The 4,302-nt window shown below is 47.9% G+C and overlaps 1 pseudogene; it reads right to left on the bottom strand.

Moving 5' to 3' along the window:
• Positions 1-318: 318 nt before the first annotated feature.
• Positions 319-1,243, bottom strand: LOC104663148 (annotated as a pseudogene).
• Between the last annotated feature and the right edge of the window lie 3,059 nt (positions 1,244-4,302).

Genomic DNA, 4,302 nt, shown 5'->3' on the forward strand with positions numbered 1-4,302 from the left:
TAGTAGAAACGAGTGTTTACACAGTTGTGTAACAACTAGAAATGGCTATGTTTTCTTTCTCCCGACCCCAAGCCTATTCCTTTAGGCATGCAGGTAACTGTCCCCCGCCACCTCCCATTTCTCCTAATTTCACCCAGAAACCGGAAACCCTGACTAAGGAACGAAGAAGTCCTACAAAGAGGAGGTCTCAAGTACCAATCTGCAGCCATTTGATTATGGCAGATAGGTCTGATGATAAAACAGTTTGTATCAAGCAGAGCCCAATTCCACAGGAATCCAAGCTCCAAGGCTGGGAGGCAGCAGGTGCTGGGGACAAGCTCACTGCTGAGAGTTGGTCTGGAGGACCCACTGGAGGATCTCATGGCGGTGCAGACCCTGGATTGCATTGTCGTAGATGGTGTTCACGCTGGTGCAGAGGGGCTGCTGCTGCGGCTATGTCACCGGACAAGCAACCAGCCCTCCCGCGGCACAAAGCAGCAGCAGCAGCAGCAGCCTCAGCACAGCCCAGGAATGAGTGTGCTTCCCGGGGAGTGGCTTGCGGGGGCAGGAGTCGGACTTAGATTTCGGTGCCTGATTTGTTTCCCTCTTAGGTTTCATCTCCTGTTCCCGCTTGGCTGCTTTGAGGGCATCATACTCCTTTCTCCCTCGCTCCTTCTCTTCCGCCTTCTCCCGCTTCCTCAGTTCCCTCTCCTGAGCTTCCTTAGCTGCCTGCTTGGCCTCAGCTTCTCCTCTGCCTCTCCTTCTACTTCCGGCCCTGCTGCCTCTCCCACTCCTGGTCTGCCTGCACGGACCTTCCTGTGCTGTGTGTGACGCCTTGTTTGCACACTCTTTCCACGGCTTCTCCCACCCAAGCAGTCGCCTGCCACCTTGGCCAGGCCAGGATCCAGAGGTTATCCTTCAGGTCCAGCCACTTCAGGTTCTGGAGCTGAGCAAACCTGACAGGCAAGGTGAGCAGCCTGTTGTTGAGGAGAGCCAGGTCCTGGAGGTTGACCAAATGACCAGAGTCCGCCGGCAGCTGCTGCGGGCTGTTCTTTCTAAGGTCTAGCTTTGCCAGGTGTGTGAGGCCACAGAAATCCGACGGTAGAATAGTCAGTTTATTACAAGACAGATCCGGCGTGGTGGTCTTTGGAAGGGCAGCCAGTTCCTTGACCCGGACTTCATTCAGGTCGGTGAGGCTCAGGTTCAGTTCGTTGCCGTCCAGCTGGTGGCGGAGGTTCCCGCCTTCGCTGCCTGTCTTGGTCATGGTGAAGCTGGCTAAGCTGACCTGGCTCCGGGGTTCCCACGGGCAAGGGAAAGGAGCTGAAATGCCGCTGGTCAGTTCAGCGGGGCCCCCTCGCAACCCACCACGCCTGAGCCCTCTGCGCCTACACCTTGTTAATTGCAGAGAAACGGGTATCTAGGGAAAGGAGAAACAGGCAGTCATAGCTGTAGAGTGCCTGCTTTATACAGGAAGGAAATTGTGTTTGCTACTGGGGAAGGTGATGCTATTGCAGAAAAACTGAGTTCTCAACACACGACCGGGAAAATTTAGGCACACAGACACATTGTAGGGTTTATTGGGTGAAAAGTTAAAAAAGAAAGAGGAATTCTCCACAAAGTGAGAAAGAGTCTTGATAGCAGGTTTCCCGCCTCACAGACTGAATCCCAAGGCACCACACAGGAACAGAGGAGGCTGGGCTCCTCCACCTGCAAACGGCCTGAACTTCTCGAGGCTCCACCCTGTCCTCCCAGGGCTTAGGTGGACATTATGCAGAGAGAATCAGTTGAGAAAGGACGGGCTTCATCTGGAACCAGCAGTCTGGTTTTAGGCTTGAAGGCAGGCAGGGTTTCCCCAGGGACCCTTGGCTGTCTGCTGTCCCTATCAATACCGACATCCGAAAAAGTCAGAACTTACTCACAAATAGAATCTGAACTCCATGAGGACTTAGAAGACTGTTTTAGTGGTGGAGGAACCTATGTTTGTCTTTTAAAACATATACCAGCACCTAGAATATAGTAGACACTCAATAAATATTTTTTAAATTAATGAATGTTGAATAAATGAAAAATAAGCACAATGAACAAAGAGGCAGAGATTTCAAAGCTAGAAGAGAAGTATAAATAAAGGGATATGGAAACATAAAAGAATGGATGATAAATTCTGACCACATTGGAATATGTTTATATATAGAGAAGATTAAATATTTGAATTGGATCTTAAAGAAGAGTAGAGCTTTGACAAATGGTGCAGTGGAGTGGGACTTAAAGGGAGAGCTTTTCTACCAGAGGGAATTCCAAAGAATTAGAGATGTGAACATGCATATTTAGTCTGGGAAACAAAATAGAATGGGGGAATTAGAATTGAGAAGAGGTGGAGGACAAGAGTGATTGGAAGGCAGTGGCAGGAGATGTGCCTGGAAAGACTGGAACAAGAATGTAAAATGACCTCCTGTCCCATACTTCAGACTTTATTCTACAGGCATGAAATTAAAAAATAAAAAAAGTTTCTTTTCTTTCCTTTTTTTCTTTCTTTTTTTTTTTTTTTTTCCTGAGACAGAATCATGCTCTGTCACCCAGGCTGGAGTGCAGTGGCGTGACCCAGGCCGGAGTGTAGTGGCACGATCTGGGATCACTGCACCCTCCACCTCTCAGTAGCTGGGATTACGGGCTCGCACCACCACGCCCAACTAATTTTTGTATTTTTCGTAGAGACAGGGTTTCACCGTGTAGGCCAGGCTGGTCTCAAACTCTTGACCTCAAGTGATCCACACACCTCGGCCTCCCAAAGTGCTGGGATTACAGGCGTGAGCCACCGTGCCTGGCCCTAAAGTAGTTTCTTTTGAATTATATACATATATACTCACACTATGTAAGCAATGCCAAATAGTCTTTAGTACAATGTAGACCTAATGAACTGTGAGATTTTAAAAAGTAATTTTCATGACAGTGTGGACAGAGATTAGAGTAGGGAAAGAGACTAGATTTGGGGGGATGAGTGGGTTATTGTACTAATTCTTTTATTTGTTTGTTTTTTTGAGATGGAATCTCACTCTGTCACCCAGGCTGGAGTGCTGTGGCGTGATCTCAGCTCACTGCAACCTCCGCCTCTGGAGTTTAAGGATTCTCCTGCCTCAGCCTCCCGAGTAGCTGGGATTACAGGTGCCTGCCACCACACCTGGCTCATTTTTGTATTTTTAGTAGAAATGGGGTTTTACTATGTTCGCTAGGCTGGTCTGGAACTCCTGACCTCAAATCTGCCCGCCTCAGCCTCCCAAAGTGCTGGGATTACAGGCTTGAGCCACTGCGTCCAGCCTGTACTAATTATTATGAGAGGAAAAATGTTTTTAGGATTTCTGGAATTTGAACAAATACATTTTGACTCCAGCAATCATTATAGAATCCTGCTATGGCTTCTACAATTAACAGGGCTTTGAGTTCCTTTTCTTCACTAAAGTCAACTCAAGAAACATTTATTAAGGCTGGGCACGGTGGCCCATCCTGGGGGAGAGAGTGAGACTCTGTCTCAAAAAAACAAAAACAAAACAAAACAAAATATAACTAGAAAGAAATATTTATTAGGATCCTATTATGCATTGTATACTGTGGGGAATGCAAAGCAATAGAGAGCAAGAAGCTCCAGTCTGCCAGGAGACACGTATCAGGCTCAGTCATGAAGAATGAGATAGCAAATGTTTAGATCTCTGACAATTTGATTGGAGAAAAAAAAAAATGGTATTTTGGTGCATTTTCTTTTTTGTTGTTTCCTTTCTTCCTTTCATTTCTTCCCTCCCTCCCTCCCTCCCTCCCTCCCTTCCTTCTTTTTCTTTTTCCTTCCTTTTCCTTTCCTTCCTTTTTGCCTTCCCTTCCCCTCCCCTCCCCTCCCTTTCCTTCCCATCCCCTCCCCTCTCCTCTCCTCTCCTTCCCTTCCTTTCCCTTCCTTTTCTTTCTTTCTTCTTTCTTGATGGAGCCTTGCTCTGTTGTCTAGGCTGGAGTGCAGTGGTGCGATGTTGGCTCACTGCAACCTCCACCTCCACCTCCTGGGTTCAAGTGATTCTCCTGCCTCAGCCTCCCAAGTAGCTGGGATTACAGGCACCCACCACCACACCTGGCTAATTTTTTTTGTATTTTTAGTGGAGATGAGGTTTCACTATGTTGGCCAGGCTGGTCCCAAACTCCTGATCTTGTGATCTGCCCTCCTTGGCCTCCCAAAGTGCTGGGATTACAGGCGTGAGCCACTCCGCCCAGCCTCTAAGAATATCTTTTTATTCTTCAGAACTCTGTGGAGCTCTTGGGTGTCCAAACCCAATGAGTGTGCTCTGAATC

Source organism: Rhinopithecus roxellana, chromosome 4, assembly GCF_007565055.1.
Source record: "Rhinopithecus roxellana isolate Shanxi Qingling chromosome 4, ASM756505v1, whole genome shotgun sequence".
NCBI classification, from domain to species: Eukaryota; Metazoa; Chordata; class Mammalia; order Primates; family Cercopithecidae; genus Rhinopithecus; species Rhinopithecus roxellana.